Genomic DNA, 17,757 nt, shown 5'->3' with positions numbered 1-17,757 from the left:
ATAAACCGGAGCGGTATGCTTTCGCGTTGGATTCATTTTTACTCCGTGGCAATGTACGGTCACTCCCCGCGACATTACAGCGCGTTTAGATTAAGCGAAAAGTAGAATTACGCGAGGTTTCATTAACGGGAATCGACTGTATTCGCAGTTTTTAAGAGAATGTGTTGCGGCGCTCCTTTATAAAGATTTGCCCCTTTCGAGTTAGTAGCTCTACAGCGAAGTTTTTACTTAAAGCTGGCTTTCCCACTATAAGAGACACTATGTGGAGAAAGCAGCTTCTCTCATTACACTGCTGCTAATTCCCGGAAATTGACATGCTTGAACATCGTGAGTGCGGGCAGTACAGGTTATGAGACTCCGTAAATTTACTTCTACTTCCCGTCTTTAGCCGCCCATTATCTCGTGTGACGCGGGCTGGGGTCGCAGCGGAGGTCGAAAATAGGACCCTCACAAGATTAGTTCTTTTTACTTTTTGTTTTGTCTGTGTGTGTAGGGGGGGGGGGTGATCTTTTTTTTTAATTGCGATAACAATCATATGGACACTCCAGACGAATTTCCGCCGTCGCCGTCGGCGAGGTGTTCAGTATGAAGTCCAAGTGCTATAAGACCGCGGCCGCGCGACGTATGCTGTAGTTACGAGTGAAAGCGTACGATGGTGAGCCGCTTAATATGGTGGCTTGGTGCGGTGGCGTCTTCTCGCGTGCGCAAGGGAGGAAGGCTGGGAGTATGCGTGCCGTCTTTTCGCTCGCACAAGGGGGGGTGGGGTATGTGCAGGGTGGCCGTGTCGCCGCTTCTACTCGGGCCTGCGCTTGCTCATGGCGCGGCTGAGCGTGGCCACGCGCATCCTATCTCGAAGGTAATCAGCGGTTGGTTCGAGGAATAGCCGGCCCGGCATGGCTGATGGCTTCTGGTGCTCTGTCTGCTCGCGCGCCATTTTCGCGTCAAATCGAGAGCCAGCGCGAAGGTTAAATTCGCTCGCCGCTGCTGCCCGTCTTCGTCACGCCGGCGACCTGACAGCGAGTGTCCGCGCTCGTTGAGCAAGGCGTGTTTGCCTGTGCGCGTGCAACCGTGCTTGCTGATTTAGCCAGCTTACGTTTACAGCATTTCATACAGCTGATAAAGCTACTAACCTGACTACGTAGCTGTCTAACACTTTGTTAGCGCAATCAATGCTTCGCCTTTCGCGCACAACTGCGACTTTTATTTGTGACTTCCTTACTTCAACTTCCTCGTTGCGATAGGATGCGGCACCCGTCGCCGTGGTTCAGTGGGTATAGTGTTTTTACATTGGCACGAAGTCCCGGCAGCGGCTCCCTCGTTCCTTTAGAGAAGGAAGGCGAAAGCATTCGTTTGCCGAGCGTTGGCAGCGGGTAAGGGGAACCCGGGCGGTCAGGAAATAATTCGGAGCTGTGCACGCTTCAAAGACTCTCATAGTCTCACGTGTGGCCTTTGGAATATCCACACGGAATATCAACTGCCACCTCTGCTGGGTCAACCGAAAGTGAGGAATTGGTCCTCCTTTGATTGATTGATTGATTGATTGATTGATTGATTGATTGATTGATTGATCTTAACATCTTAAAGCTACAGTGTGTATGAGGCGCACCGTTGTGAAGAGCCCCGGCATAATTATGACAGCCCTGCTTTCTTTAACGTGTACCTAGACGCTAAGCGATACACTAACATAGACACTAGACACTAAGATACATCGACACCAAGCGATACAGCGGTGGGTGGTCTACCTTTGAGTACCACTTCGTTACTCCGAAGAAGGTCCTTAGCACTTTCTCTTTTGGACTTTTGGACAAAGTTTCGGAGGTCAACCAGGTGCTCGTCAGGTTTGCTACCCTACACAGGTGGCTATAAAGACAGAGGTGTAAACCAGAGAGGGAGAGAGGGACAATAACTGCGCGCTCAAGCAGGACTGTGCGTCGCGCCTGCAAACGGTCTCTGATGCTAGGTCGATCTGAGAAATTGCAGCCTAATTGACCTAGTTGATGACTTAGTTGATGACCTAGTGAATGTGGCCTAGTTGGTGCAGTGGTCTCTGATTTTTTTCTCGTTCCTTTGCCGTTTCTCTCCTTTATTCTTTCCGTCTTTCATTTCCCTTTACCCTTACCCCAGTGCAGGGTAGCAAACCAGTATCTTTTCGGGTTGGTCTCCCTGCCTTTCCTACCCCGTCTCTCTCTCTCTCTCTCTCTCTCTCTCTCTCTCTCTCTCTCTGGTGCGGTGACCTTTTTTTTTTAACCAGGGAAGCCAACACGGACTGGACGCGAGGAAGAGGTCGTAGTACACATAACGCACCCGCTCGTCTAACAGCTGAGTTTACTCCAAGTACGGCTCCTGCATGCGTAAAATAAGATAGTCGCGCGTACTTATCATGAAGGTAACAGCCAGCCATCGCAGAGAAGGTTCACCAAAGCGCGCTAGAATCGGTGCTGAAATTTCTGTTCACAGCGACATGTTGCGCTTACGTTGTCTTCTTCGTGTTCGCGCTGGTTTTCTAGTGTAAAGAATTAAATGACGAGATAGACGCTTCGGTTGGCTTCACTGCAGGAAGAAGCTCAGGGCACACGCTCGTTTGCATTCTGTGGATTTTTTTTTTTCTCCTTTCCTTTCCTATTCCTTTCTTAATGCGATGAAGTTCTTTTTTTCCGCGTGCCATAACGTTTAATGTCCACGCTGCGAGCCCTGTGTCGCGTACGAACTCGTGGAGAGCCTTGGCGGTATCCTTTATCGTGTAATCAACTATGGTAGCTGCATGTGGCTTTCATTATCTTTCCCCCACACGCTGGAAATGCCGATACCGCCCCTACACAAGGCCAAGAGAGCCGGAACGCCGAGAACATAATACCACCCGGCGCGCGCTACGCACGGGGTCGTCGTAGTCGACGGCGACGCCGTCCTCCCGTCTCGCCTCAACCCCCCTCCCCCCCCCCCCCCCGTCGCGGTTTATTTATGTCCGCGCCCTTTGTCCCGACCGTGTTTCACGTCTTCCTCTCCAAACCCGTCCTCCCCGCACTCCTCGCGTTCCTTTTCTTTACTCCCTTTCTGCTTCCTCATAATCTTCTTCTACTTCCGGGTCCCCGATTCCGGTGAGACGAACGAGCTCCGATGTCTCGGCGAGGTCGATATCTTTTAGCGGGCGCGCTGTCCTTTCTGTCTCTCTTTCTCTCGGTTCGGGTCCTCGGCATTACTCGTCTCTGTGCTTCGCCCCCGCTGCGCTCGCCTTCGTCTTTCATTCCTTCCTCTTTCTCATCTTTCGTCCATTCTCTTGTTCTTTCGAACAGTTCCCTTTTATTTTTATTTATTACAGCGTTCCTTGCATGGTTCCTCGCCGACGTGGTGTGCTTTCCCGCAGCTTCTCGCGTGCCTCGGCGTGGCCTCCTAGGCACTCTGCTCGGCTCACGCTTTTATGCGCACGTTCTTCCTCTCCCCTTGGTTTTCATCCCCCTTCCCCTCTGTTTCCTTCATGGTCGATGTAGTTCCTCTTGTTGTTCCCCATTTTCATTCGGTGCACTGTTTCACCGTGGCATGTAGTGACCTTGCACTTTCCCCGCTCTTGTCTCTGGTCTTCGCGCTTGCATGCGGCGAGAAGTTCTCTTGTTCTCTTTGCCTCCTTCGCATCGCCACCTCGGTCAGCGCCCGGTTCTTTCCGGGACCAAATGCGTGCTGCATCGGAGAATCCACGCAACCTCTTCGCGTTGATTTCCCCCTCTCTCTCTCACTCTCACTCTCTCTCTTTTATCGCTTCACCGTCTTATATTATGGCTGCTGGTCTCCTTTTTTTTCTTTTTTGCTTCAACTTCGTCGCTGCTTCCCCCTCGCTTTATTTGTCATCGCACTTCGCGTTCGCAAACGGTTGTGCTTCCGTAATCAGAGCAGTAACCGCTAACACCCCATCTCACCAGCCATCCTTGTCTTCCTCCCGTATTCGCCCCCCCCCCTAAGAAAAGAAAGAAAAAGAAAGAAAGAAAGCAGGGCGCACTCAAGCCTTTCCTCCACGATTCCTAATGTTCATCCGGATAACGACTCCGGCACAAAGACTGGCCGGACCCCGTTCTGAATAAAAGGGGAGGCCGGAGAGAGCGGCGGCGTCCCGCACTGACTTCGCTTGAGGCTTCGACTGGGTCTCATTGTGAGGATGTGTCTCGCAATCGTCTGTTTCGCGACAACCAGAGGGAAGTGGCCGTCGGAGATACGGCCTAAGATTGGGACATTGCGTTCGGGCTCATGCTTATATGCATTCGGACGCCTCCGAGTCCTTCAGCGTCCCGGGGGCTCGGGGTTCCTCGGACGGCGGGTTGACGCCTAGCTTTGGTGATTCGGGCATCGGCTGTCCCGTGCTCGGCATTTGCTCTTTCACCCAGGAACTGTATAGAAGGATGACGTATTCAAATGTTATCTGAAACGCAGAAAGGCAGTCGCGGGGCCACTTTGAGGGGCATTTGTTGCGTCTCAAAGACGAAGCCGAATTATGGGGACTGACAGTCGCAGATAATTGTTTAGGCGTTCTCAAATTTTATAGATATTAGGGAAAGAAATCGCTAATTTAGAAAACAAGAATGAAATGGTACGCTTACAATTTTGTAACCCTTGCAGAAAAAACAGACGTCGCATCCCTCTGAGACGCTACTTAGAGGGAGCTAAAAGCGTACAGAGCAAATGTCTTTACAGTTTAAACTGTTCCCCCACCTCACCCCACACTTCCCCTTGCCTTTGTTTCTTCACGTTGACTAGGTGAGCTACGCATTGGTCATATTCACAACATAGTAACTTCGCTTTAAAGCCGTGTGTGAAGCATTGCAGATGTAATTAACAACAATACAAGTTATTCAATATTGATTTTCGAGTAACTCGAACTTCCTTTTTCCCCTGTGAGATGCAGTGCAACAAATTTTAGCGAAATCGTTTAGCGATTGCCTAATTACAGTATTTTCTTACGTTTCACGTTTCTTGAAAGGCGAAATCGTAGTTTGGCTCGAGATAAAGCCTCAGCTCTGGAGAATGCGGTGGCGACTTGCTAGACAGAAAAGTGACATGTTTGGTAACGGAGGTGGTGTGAGCGGGGCGAAGAACAAAAAGACTCTGCCTCGACTCCACCAACCTCACTGCAGTGTCGCAGGCAAAAGAGAAAGTGCGTGGAAAGAAATGAAGTGAAATTAAAATCTTTCGAAAGCAGTCAAGGCTTGAACCAGGTTGAGGAATTTACAAAATGGGTTATCCTTGTGGATTACCCGCTTGGGTTATCCTAGTAAATAGCGCAAAAGATGAACAGACGTTTCGTCTGTGTGGAAGGACTCAAGAAGAAAAATATTTAGCGCCCGTTGGTAACTCTTGTTCTTGGGATAGCAGAGGTGTGATTCTTAACGGGAATGGACGCTTTATGCGCTAATTAAAGTTAGTAGCTTGCTGGTAGACACTAAGCTTTATCAGTTCTTTAATGAGGGGGAACCTCGACGATTTCATTTAAATATTCAAATATGCCGCAGGGCGAGCTGTTTGAATTTAAAGGAAAGGTGGGAGGAAAGAGAGACAGAAATATGCAGGTCGAGAACAGAAACGAAGAGAAATACGAATATAAAAGACACGAACGTAAAACATTACTCGCTTGGTGATGATACTGCGTCAAGTACAACTGACACTTATTTGCGTTAATACATTGCTCCGCAGACTAATATATTATTTGCTTTTCCTTTTTCTGTTGTCGTAACAGTGATCGTGTGCTTAAACCTGGCGCTCGCGCTCGGTTTGAATAGAACATGACGGCTGTCCTGGTGATGTACAGGGATCAGCTTTAGCTGATACCGTAGCAGCAGCCGATATAGGGTCACGTTGATTGGAAAACGAGCTTTTGATTCGCATAATTTCAATCGCCCCCTCATTCTCTGTCGATCCCTCTCTCCCGAGCTCTTGACAAAGAGGCTTACCAGTTCACCAAAATCCCACAGCTACGTCGCTGTCGTTCTCAAAGACTCCGTCAGCGCTGCGGATCTGTACGCTGGCTTGCGCCTCGGTTCCGGAAGGAAAAGAAAGCCAGCGGTTCTTGCGCCCCCCCCCCCCCCCCCGCCATACCCTGTCTTCACCCTGGGCCCCCAGAAAGAACCCCGACGCAGCCCATGAATCATTCAGATGCCGTAACGGCCATTTCTTTTTGCCCAGACTGTATACTCCCGCGTCCCAAAGCCTTTGAAAGACGCACACACACACACACGCAGGCTTGTACATAAAACAGACAGCGCGCCGGCGTCGTCGCTGTGTAGTTATAGCCTGCGTCTTTTCGCGGGACCGTTCTCGAGAACACTTAAATCAATTATCCCTCCCGGGCCAGGGTTGATCCGAGGCCCGCGGACGCAACGGGAGGACTGGTTGAAGAGGTGGTGGGATTGGGGAGGATGAGGAGGGGGATGCGATGTTCCTTCGCTGTTTCCTCCGAGAGCGCAGCTGCTACTTTAATTTGCGAGGAAGCGTCGGCGTGGTCCGCTCGCCGCCGCTATTGGAAGGACGTGACCGGAATATCTCGCCGGGGCGCTGTCGACGTGCGCTTCCCGAACGCGTCGCTTGGCTGTCTTTCTTGAGGAGCGGCGGGGCAACGCATATGCAGTTGCGCGGGAACGGCGACGGAAAGAGATGCAAGACATACTGGACTTTTTTTTTTTAGCTGCGAAGCTGTCAACTTGATGGACTCTCTTTCGGCCGGAAGGTTGATTCGTGGTGCTTAAATTTCCATGGCAACGCGGTGGCGATATGAGATACAACGCAGCGGGGGAAGCTTCGGGTGAATTTTGACCACCCTAAGTTCTTTAACACGCACCCAAAGCTTGGCACATGAGCGTTTTTTTTTTCTTTCTTTCTCTTCTACGCCGCTTCCTTCGAAATGCGGCCGCTTGGTCGGGAATCGAACCCGACACCTCGTTCTCGGCAGCGAAACGCCACAGGCACCGCGCCATCTCGTCGTGGGTCTTTCGGCCAAAACGATAACGAGCGACATGTCGAGTTGGTTATTACGTAACCGCGTATTATCTCGCCTGTATGCGAAGTATGGGCTGCTCGCGAAGCGAACACCTTTGTAAGCAATCTGCCATCACTCGTCGCTTCGGCTCACTCGTTCTGGCGTTCCGTTACAGAGCACGAGGTTGCGGGTGCGAATGCCGGTACAGCGGCGCGGCCGCGATTCGACAGGTGGTGGTGTTCAAAAACGCTCGTGTGCCAAGCTTTGGATGCGTTTCGAGCAACGTTGGGTGGTCATAATTATTCTGGAGACTTCCACTGTCGCGTATCGTTTAGCACCACCCTGCTGAGTCAAATGATCATTATTCCGCCATCAATTAAAGCTGATTGTAAAGGCCTGCAAGCTATGTTTTAGTGGTTAGAAGCCTGACTGATGGGTCATGTATGACACGTTCCTTTCTTCTTTTTGGCAAAGTTCAGTGAATTTTGCGATTATGTTTTCTGTATTGCAAGTTTGATGTTCCGTTTTTTAAGAATGGGTTATACTGCAGAACCCATCGTTTAGAGAAAAAAACCACTGGGAGCTCAGCGCTGCACTTCGTAGCACCCGCGCAAATGACGCCATAAAGTGCCATGAAATACAAGCTCGACCCTTGCGCTTCTTTCCCCCGAGCATTCGAGCCGTGCAGACGAAACAGGAGGCTGAACAGACGACCCGACATTAGCTCCCAACGCGTAGATATAGATAGATCCTTAGAAATATTCCCACGTGCCAACGTACCCTACGTGCCTGCAATGGCCCATTCCTTGCCTTTTTATTTTTTCTTGTCGTAGACCATCGCTTAAGGTATAGACATCGATCCCGAACAGCGACTTGGATGAATTGGGCTCTTGGTTCTTCGTTCGATGTTCTTGGTTAAAGCGCAACGTTGAGGCACGAAGCGCGAGGAACAAAAGTTTGAAGGTTACACAGAGCAGTTACGTGTGCGGACTGTTGCCACGTGTTCCTTACCAATGTTCGATAACGCCCATGTCCTGTCAGTTTGTGTCGTGCTCTGTCCAATTACGCTCTGGTTCCTAGTTAGTGCCTGTGTTATGTAACTCTTTCGTCTCGCCCATCATCTTTCCTTCCTGGGACTTCGCGCTCTCGCGCTGCTTTTCAGTGCAGAGAGTATACTTACAGTTTGTCGCAAAAGTACAAAGGCCGCCGCCATCGTCGCCGGAGTATCAGCGAGCGTTCGTTGTCGGGGCCCGGCAGCTGGAAGGCTTTATACTTTAGTATTGCCGTGAATAAATGTAATTCTTCACATACCGATTAAGGTCCCAACGACACTTTAATGCACACTCTGCAATGTACAAGGCCTCGAAAGTGCGCGTCCGGTGTGCTGCAGTTTCACAAGAGTCGCCAAACATAATCGGTACGTCCTATAGCTCCACAAGAATCGTGAAACAGTAGAAAAGTCAGCCAACTTTAAGTCCAGCATAATGTGGTTAGCATACGGCGAGTACGATAGCAATGCCCTCTGAACTTTTAACACATACTTTGACTGCTTCTTTTTTTGGAATAGTCTGACGATTTTCGCTGCTTCTCTGACGTAACAGAGCAGATTCAAGACGAGCGCAACAAAGAAATAACGCTGAGCTCCTGCGTAACTTCTTGCAGGTCAGAGCCGGCTTATGATAAAGCAGAACATACGCACATATGCGCGTGCAGACAGTGGTGCCTACAACGCTTCCTTTGGAAAAGAGCTGAACGTACCTGCCGTGGCTGTTCAGTGGCTGTGGTGTTGGGCTGCTGAGCACGAGGTCGCGGGACCGAATCCCGGCCACGGCGGCCGCATTTCGATGGGGGCGAAATGCGAAAACACCAGTGTATTTAGATTTAGGTGCACGTTAAAGAACCCCAGGTGATCGGAATTGCCGAAGTCCCCCACTACGGTGTGCCTCATAATCGGATCTTGGTTTCGGCAAGTAAAACCCCAGAATTTTAGAGCTGAACATATTTACATGAAGTTTGTTTCATTTAAGAGAGAGTGAAGGGGCCCTACCGGCTGTTGGAAGCGTAATTTTGATTAAGGCATCGAGTTTTGACAATAATTGCCGAAAATTGACGGGTGTTCAAAAGTTTCAGCTCCAACTTTAAAATTACTTTCCAACAACCGATATCACAGTTCTATTACCTGCATCTGCCGAACTTTCTAAAGCGGTGTTTGGGATCGCGACACTGGAGCGATCGGATGGGAACTCGGCGCTGACGCCCGTGGTTGTACCTGGGTCGCAAGCCCCAAGGGTAGCGTTGGCCTGGCGGCCTGGGGTACAACTCGAAGCATCCGAAGGTCCCGGCAAAGCATGAGTCGACTGGTAACAACGAAACAACTTGTTTATTTTAACATCGCAAAGAGTTGGCGGTCAGGTTTGACCGAAGTAGAGAGACGGGAGAGCACTTCACTCAACAGAAGAAATCGGAGCCCTCCTTTTGGCGTCCGGGGGCAGCTGTTTTTATACTCTCGCAGTTGAGGGCAAGAAGGAACCCCTCAAAAGACGAGCACGTGAATGTACAATGGGCTAATGGTGACGCACACTGTCGTGGCGCTGCGCACGATCTCGTAGCACCCTGTCGTGGCGCTGCGCACGATCTCGTAGCACCCTGTCGTGGCGCTGCGCACGATCTCGTAGCACTCTGTCGTGGCGCTGCGCACGATCTCGTAGCACTCTGTCGTGGCGCTGCGCACGATCTCGTAGCACCCTGTCGTGGCGCTGCCGGTCGGACACAATGACTGTAATGAGAGGCTGGTCCCTGCTTTGGCATCGCCTGTTTCGGGCACAATGACTGGAACGAGATCCCTGCTTTGGCATCGCCTGTTTCGGGCCCAATAACTGGAATGAGATCCCTGCTTTGGCATCGCCTGTTTCGGGCACAATGACTGGAACGAGATCCCTGCTTTGGCATCGCCTGTTTCGGGCCCAATAACTGGAATGAGATCCCTGCTTTGGCATCGCCTGTTTCGGGCACAATGACTGGAATGCGAGGAGGATCCCTAGGCGGTCGCATCGCCGCAGACGCGCCTGGAAACACCTGGCGATGAGCGTTGCGGCGACGACGATCGGGCCAAAATGTCTGCCGCCCGCCGCAGTCGCGCCGGCAAAACCACGTGTCGCAGGCGAAACGCAACAGACCGCCCCGCCGGGGGAAGGAGATCCCGATGGACAGGGGACTGCATCCGCTGTCCGGAGGGATGTCGCTCGATGATGCTCATAACCGAAGTCGGGCGTCCCTTGACGTTTCTTGAGCGCAGCGCACAGAGAAGGCCTCGTTCTCTCGTTCAGGTTCGCACGGGACACTGCAAAGTGACTTCGGGAGAGTTCACATTTTTGTTCTCGTTCCCGGCAAGCGTTAGAACTACGCTGAAAACTCAACCGCTCAGTCAGCAAGCACGGCACAACCCTCACTAAGCCCTGCCAGGCTCTTTCCCCTTTTTAGACCACTGCCTAGTTCCTTACAGTAGTCTAGCATCACTCAGAACGCGTCCACAAATTGAAAAATTGCACTAGAAAGCATATCATCACTTTGAAACACTAAACAAAAGCAATATGTTAAAAAAAAATCCTGCCTCAGGAAGAAAAACATCAGTAGCAAACAATTTTGAGGCTGATTCCTACGTTAGGGGCTTCGACTTAAGCCATCGGCGTTACCGTTGAGACTCCCCTTTTTGTAACGCACCTCAAAGGAATATTGTTGTAAAGCGAGGCTCCAGCGCAGGAGGCGGCCATTTTTGGGAGAGATGGTCTGCAGCCATTGGAGAGGGCAGTGATCCGTCTCAATGATAAACCTCGAGCCGGCTAGATAGCATGACAATTTCTGAACGGCCCACACGAGACACGCACACTCTTTCTCGGTGGCGCTATACGCCTGCTCACGACTGGTCAGCTTACGACTAGCATACAGGACGGGGTGTTCTACTTCTCCATTTTCCCGTTGGCACAGTACAACGCCCATGCCTCGCTCACTAGCATCGCACTGAACAATGAACCCTTTTGTATAGTCTGGCGATCGTAGCACAGGCTGGCTTGTTAGGGCACTCTTTAGGGCGCTAAAAGCTCTTTCCTTTGTCTCGTCCCAGACGACTGTTTGAGGCTCTGTTTTTCTTAGAGCATCCGTCAGGGGAGCCGCGATATCAGAGTACCTAGGGATGTACCTCTGATAGTAGCCGGCGACACCCAAGAACGACCGAATATCGGTCTTGGTGCGCGGTTGCGGAAAGTCTCGCACAGCGGCCACTTTTATTTCAGAGGGGCGGCGACGACCCTGACCAATCACGTGACCGAGGTAGACAACCTCGGCCTGTGCTAACTGGCACTTAGGAGCCTTGACTGTCAAGCCCGCTTCGCGCAGGCGGGTTAGCACTGCCCGCAAGTGTGTCATATGCTCAGACCAGGATGCGGAGAATATCGCTACGTCGTCTAGATACGGTAAAGCGAATTCTTGCTGTCCCCGCAACACTTTATCCATGAGGCTTGAAAAACAGTATGGCGCGTTCTTCAAACCAAAACTCAACACTTTAGGACGGAATGTTCCCATTGGTGAAATGAACGCCGCATACCTACTAGCCTCTTCTGTAAGTGGAACCTGCCAATAACCCCTGACAAGATCTAGGGTGGAAATAAACTGAGCGCTACTAACTTTCTCAAGGCGCTCCTCGATGTTAGGGATCGGATAAATTTGATCCTTAGTGATGGAATTAAGCCTGCGGTAGTCGACGCAAGGACGAGGTTCCTTGCCCGGTACCTCAACTAAAATCAAAGGGGAGGTATAATCACTCTCACCTGCCTCAATAACACCGAGCTGTAGCATTTTCTTTACCTCAGCCTCCATAATATCGCTCTGGCGGGGTGACACCCGATACGCCTTGGATCGTACTGGCTCTGGGGAGGTAAGTTCTATATCATGAGTAAGTACCGAAGTCCTACCAGGCCTCTCAGAGAACAGACCTTGAAACTCTTGTAATAGCTGGTGTAGTTCGGTTTTCTGCTCAGGCGACAGCGGTGCTTTACTGATAAGGTCACTAATGACTTGACCGGTGTCTTCCCTGTTCGTCACTGAGCCTAGTCCCGGAAGCTCGACCGGAAGCTCTTCAGGAACGTTTACCATCATGCACACCACTGCTTCCCTTTGTCTATAAGGTTTGAGCAGATTACAGTGGTAAACTTGCTGTGCTTTCCGCTTTCCTGGCAGACTTACCACGTAGTTAACGTCCGACAGTTTCTGAACAATTCGTGCTGGGCCCTCCCACTGCACGTCTAGTTTGTTGTTTAGCGATGTGCGCAATATCATGACCTCATCGCCAACCTCAAAACGACGGGCCCTGGCTGTCCGATCATAATAAACCTTGGCCCTCTGCTGGGCCTTTGCCATTGCTTCACCTGACAACTCCTGTGCCCTTCTTAAGCGTTCGAGGAGCTTAAGTACGTACTCCACCACGACTGGGTCGTCGCCCCTACCTTCCCATGATTCTCGAAGCATGCGAAGCGGAGATCGAAGCGAGCGACCGTACACCAGTTCAGCTGGCGAAAACCCCGTAGCCGCATGCGGCGCGGTCCTTAAAGCAAACATCACCCCAGGCAGACACAGCTCCCAGTCAGTTCGATGTTCAAAACACAACGCTCTCAACACGCGCTTCATGACGGAGTGGAGCTTCTCAACGGAATTCGACTGTGGGTGGTACACTGAGCTGTGTAACAGCTTTACCCCACACCTTTCGAGAAAAGTTGTCGTCAAAGCGCTAGTAAACACTGTGCCCTGATCTGATTGAATTTCTGCAGGAAAACCAACTCGCGCAAATATGGACAGTAGTGCATTAACTATCTCAACTGAGCTGAGTTCTTTAAGCGGCACTGCTTCAGGGAACTTTGTCGCTGGGCAGATCACAGTCAAAATGTGTCTGTACCCCGTGGCTGTTACCGGCAGAGGTCCCACAGTATCAATAACGAGCCGTCTAAAAGGCTCCGTAATGATAGGTACCAATTTCAACGGCGCCCTCGATTTGTCCCCTGGTTTGCCCACCCGCTGACAAGTGTCACATGTCCTCACGAAATGGTCTGCGTCCCGAAAACACCCTGGCCAATAGTACTCTTGCAAGAGACGGTCCTTAGTTTTCTTAACTCCTAGGTGTCCGGACCACGAACCCCCATGTGACAAGCGCAACAGATCCTGACGATAGCATTGAGGCACGACCAGCTGATCGAACTCCACTCCTCTTCGGTCTAGATACTTCCGGTACAGGACTCCACCCCTTTCCACAAAACGCGCAGTTTTCCTGGCGATACCTTCTTTGACATTGCAGCGCACGTTTTCCAGGCTGCCATCCTTTTTTTGCTCGGCTATCAAAGCCGACCGGCTGACTTTTAGCAACCTATCAAGTCCGTCTGACGTAGGCGCGATGAGCAAATCAGTAGATAGCTCTTCTAACTTTCCCGTGTCGGGCGTTTCCTCTCCAGTATCTGGCGCCTTTAACGTTACAGACTCAAGTTTATTCAGTTCGGGCGTGCTCGGAATATCAGCTTGCTGCGCCTCTGACCCTTTTTCGTTGTTTGATAACGTCGGCCCCGCAACTACCGCCTTTGCAGCGAGCTCCCGAACCTTCGATCTGGTTAAGGCCTGAACACTAGCTTCACCAAACAAAAGCCCCTTCTCGCGCAGGAGGTGATCGGACCTGTTTGAAAATAGGTACGGGTACTGGGGGGGCAGCATAGATGACACTGCCGCCTCTGTCTCAAGCGCTCCGAAAGGTCCTTCAATAAGCACCTTTGCTACTGGCAGACACACGCTATGAGCTTCCACGGCTTGCTTGATCCACGCGCACTCGCCCGTGAACATATGGGGTTCTACGTAAGACGGGTGAACTACATCCATCGTAGCTGCGGAATCGCGAAGCACTCGGCACTCTTTCCCGTTCACGAGGAGGTCTCGCATGTAAGGCTCGAGAAGCTTCATGTTCTCGTCAGTGCTGCCTATTGAAAAAAACACAACTTTTGGTGTTGTTTCCGGACACTGCGCCGAAAAGTGACCCGGCTTCTGGCACGTATAACAAACGCCCGCTCGCCTCATCTCGAACCGCTTTCTGCGTTCGGCCTCGGCTGCCGCCGTCTCCTTAGGTTCGGTCGCACTGCTTCCACTCGCATCCGCACTACGCGTGTTCCCCTTTGCTCTCATGGGTGTGAACTTCGGCCTCTCGAACTTCGAGCCAAATTCACCCTTTTGACCGTCCTTAGCTCCGCGAGCCCGACGCGTCACAAACTCCTCGGCTAGCTCAGCGGCTTTAGCCACCGTACAAACGTCTGGCCTATCCAAGACCCAGTATCGCACGTTCTCCGGTAACCGACTATAAAACTGTTCTAGCCCGAAACACTGCAGAACTTTATCGTGGTCACCAAACGCTTTCTCTTCTTTGAGCCACTCCTGCATGTTCGACATAAGCCTATACGCAAACTCTGTATAAGACTCACTTTTGCCTTTCTCATTTTCCCGAAACTTCCGACGGAACGCCTCCGCAGACAGCCGGTACTTTTTTAGAAGACTCGATTTCACTGTGTCGAAATCCTCTGCCTCCTCTCTATCCAAGCGAGCGACTACGTCGGCCGCCTCGCCGGGTAACAAAGTGAGCAAGCGCTGTGGCCACGTTTCTCGAGAGAACCCCTGCTTCTCGCACGTTCGCTCAAAGTTAACCAGGAACAAACCAATGTCCTCTCCAAGCTTAAACGGCCGCATCAGGTCAGTCATTTTGAACAATACGCGTTCTCCTGCACCGTGTGCCTGACTTCCATTACGAGCGCGTTCCATCTCTACCTCAAGACGCTTCATTTCCAAAGCGTGTTGACGGTCACGCTCTTGTTGCTCTCGCTCTTTCTGTTCTTTAAGGTCGCGCTCCTGTTTCTCTTTTTGCTCTTTAAGTTCGCGCTCCTGTTTCTCTTTTTGCTCTTTAAGTTCGCGCTCCTGTCTTTTTGACCTCTCCTCAATAGTCTCAAGGCATTCCGACAGCTCGTCATCCTCAGCCTCTAACTGAAGAATAGCCTTTAGCAGTTCAGGTTTTCTTAGTTTGTCTGAGACATCCAGACCCAACTCTCTTGCAAGCTCCAACAATTTCGGTTTGCGCAACGACTTCAAATCCATGGCTGCTCTGAATGCTGCTTTCTCTACTGCTTACTATTGTCTTGCCGCAAACTAACCCGGCAGCAACGACAACCACAATTACCAGCTCTGTTTCTGACACTAACAAAAAGCCTGGCAAAGCTCAGAAGAAGAAAGTCCCGCACTCACCAAACCTCGCAGGCAGGAATTCCGCGCAGTCGTTCCGCTGCAGGCAACCAGTCGTCACACAGGGCTCGTTGCACTGCTCCCGGATCGTCGTTGAGCTGCTCAGCATACAGTCAACTGCATCTCTTTGCTGCTGGCCTCCGTTGTCGCGATCTCGCCGCTGGCAGACCGTTGTTTGAAGTCGTAGGCGATCTCACCGCTGCCAACCAGATGTTTGGATCAGACTGCTGGCGCGATCGGTTGTGAACTCGGCGCTGACGCCCGTGGTTGTACCTGGGTCGCAAGCCCCAAGGGTAGCGTTGGCCTGGCGGCCTGGGGTACAACTCGAAGCATCCGAAGGTCCCGGCAAAGCATGAGTCGACTGGTAACAACGAAACAACTTGTTTATTTTAACATCGCAAAGAGTTGGCGGTCAGGTTTGACCGAAGTAGAGAGACGGGAGAGCACTTCACTCAACAGAAGAAATCGGAGCCCTCCTTTTGGCGTCCGGGGGCAGCTGTTTTTATACTCTCGCAGTTGAGGGCAAGAAGGAACCCCTCAAAAGACGAGCACGTGAATGTACAATGGGCTAATGGTGACGCACACTGTCGTGGCGCTGCGCACGATCTCGTAGCACCCTGTCGTGGCGCTGCGCACGATCTCGTAGCACCCTGTCGTGGCGCTGCGCACGATCTCGTAGCACTCTGTCGTGGCGCTGCGCACGATCTCGTAGCACTCTGTCGTGGCGCTGCGCACGATCTCGTAGCACCCTGTCGTGGCGCTGCCGGTCGGACACAATGACTGTAATGAGAGGCTGGTCCCTGCTTTGGCATCGCCTGTTTCGGGCACAATGACTGGAACGAGATCCCTGCTTTGGCATCGCCTGTTTCGGGCCCAATAACTGGAATGAGATCCCTGCTTTGGCATCGCCTGTTTCGGGCACAATGACTGGAACGAGATCCCTGCTTTGGCATCGCCTGTTTCGGGCCCAATAACTGGAATGAGATCCCTGCTTTGGCATCGCCTGTTTCGGGCACAATGACTGGAATGCGAGGAGGATCCCTAGGCGGTCGCATCGCCGCAGACGCGCCTGGAAACACCTGGCGATGAGTGTTGCGGCGACGACGATCGGGCCAAAATGTCTGCCGCCCGCCGCAGTCGCGCCGGCAAAACCACGTGTCGCAGGCGAAACGCAACAGCGGACAAGTATTAGACATTATTATACGACTTACATGAAGTGTTTACATTGTCTATGTGAATTCTGCGAAAAGTCATATTCGCAAATCGATTGCGTATTTCAGTGCGATGTATAATTTAACGATTCCGCTTTGGCTCTCTTAATAATTTGCAGTATCACGATGTCTATAGTTAAGTTAAAAAGTTGCAAATCGAACGCTTTATTTTTTTTCGTTTACGATGCGCCGATTTACGACAATTTTGTCAAGACAGCTGAAGGCCTAAATGAAGAATGGGCGACAAACAGTTAATTTTACTTTATCTGCTGCAAACCTCTTCAAAATATGTGTACAGAAGGCCGAGCGAAATAATTTCTCTGTTGTGTATTTAGGTAGGGTCTCCCTTTTTCTTTAATTTTCTAGTTATCAAACCTTGAAAGGCTAAGGACACACATCTTAGAACCAATATTAAAAAGAACAGCTTGAGCACGGCGCTGATGAAGTCCCTTTCACTTTTCGATTGCCGCCTCAACCGCTTCTCGTGGTTCTCTTGTTTTTCTGTGGAAACAAACCTATACGTTTAGAACAGGGGCACTAAAATATTTCGATGAAAGACTCAAAGCGGCAGTCTATGATCTACTAAATACGATCGCAGTATCGTAACGAAGACGCAACCACAGTTTCTTTCGCTTAAGCAATTTGTACGTCCGTTTCCCTTCCTCAGTGTTATCCGCTGATTTTCAAGCCACGCCGTGGTATCGCCGTCTTCATACTTTATCGTGCTGCCTATAGTCAGCTTACTACATGTAACCTACGGTTCACAAAGCCGCAGACAAAGCGTCACCAACTAATATGTCTCTATATTCTCTCTCTCTCTCTCTCTCTGGATCTCTGCGAATAGAGCTGTGGTCATTTCACTGGTATCTTGCAAATCGGACACCAAATTCACAAATGTTTCTCATTCGTTCGCCGCCTGTCTTGACAATATGTTCATTGTCACTTTTGGCATGGTGCTCCGCTTTATAACTGATCAGGCGTAATAGCTTTTCCTCGTCAATACGGGACTTCGACCTGTTTACCTCGGTTTTTCACGTAACCTCTCATCACGCTGTTTCGCCCGTCTTCGTGTGCCGTCCAAAGTTCCCGCTTCTTCAAACCGCCGAAAGTGTCTAGTTCATAGGCTCACCGCCAGTGGGCAGCACATTTCAATGAAGCTCTTGGTGCCATCTGATGACGACTTGCGGAATCAAGAGCGAACTTCCGGTTCGAAAACGGTGGGGAAACACGGGAAGTGCGGGAGAGAATGGGGGGGAAAGAGAAAGTGAGGGTCGCTTCCCCCGA

The 17,757-nt window shown here is 51.0% G+C and overlaps 1 protein-coding gene across 1 annotated transcript in view; it reads left to right on the top strand.

Annotated features, from left to right (window-relative positions):
• Positions 1-17,757, top strand: part of LOC142560351 (tyrosine-protein kinase transmembrane receptor Ror2-like) — a 300,620-nt gene that overhangs the window by 265,735 nt on the left and 17,128 nt on the right. The window lies entirely within an intron of this gene.

This window comes from Dermacentor variabilis, chromosome 10 (assembly GCF_050947875.1).
Source record: "Dermacentor variabilis isolate Ectoservices chromosome 10, ASM5094787v1, whole genome shotgun sequence".
In the NCBI taxonomy this organism is placed as follows: Eukaryota; Metazoa; Arthropoda; class Arachnida; order Ixodida; family Ixodidae; genus Dermacentor; species Dermacentor variabilis.
Note: the sequence above shows the minus strand (reverse complement) of the source record. Positions and strands in the feature narration are given on the sequence as shown.